We start from the raw sequence: 531 nt of genomic DNA, 5'->3' as shown, positions 1-531 counted from the left end.
TGGACTGTAGCCCGCCAGACTCTTCAGTCCATGGGATTCTCCAGGCAAGAATACTGGAGTGGGTTGTCATTTCCTCTTCCAGGGGATCTTCCCAACCCCGAGATCTAATTTGTGTTTCCTGCATTGGCAGGAGGGTCCTTTACTGTCTGAGCCATCAGGGAAGCCCAGATCCCCGGTAGGTCAGCTGGTAAAGAATCCCTCTGCAGGATAGCACACCCCGGTTCGAATCCTGGATCAGGAAGATCCTCTGGAGGAGGGAACGGCTACTCACTCTTCTGGCCTGGAGAATTCCATGGACTACAGTCCATGGGGTTCCGAAGAGTGGGATACGACTGAGCTACATTTACCCCTGCAGACAGCTATTTAAACCCTTCCCTAATGCTTAATCCTAACCTCTCTTTTGAGAGAAAAGAATGAGTAAATTTTGACTGTCTCATTCTCAAAAAAGTCTTTCCCCGCCACCCCCCCCCTCCCCAGGAACGAATGAATGATCCAGTCACGTGGGGCTGACTATGGGTCACTGGCCTCTTT

Source organism: Ovis canadensis, chromosome 16 (genome assembly GCF_042477335.2).
Source record: "Ovis canadensis isolate MfBH-ARS-UI-01 breed Bighorn chromosome 16, ARS-UI_OviCan_v2, whole genome shotgun sequence".
Taxonomy (NCBI): Eukaryota; Metazoa; Chordata; class Mammalia; order Artiodactyla; family Bovidae; genus Ovis; species Ovis canadensis.
The sequence above is the reverse complement of the archived record's forward strand: the minus strand, read 5'-3'. Positions refer to the sequence as shown.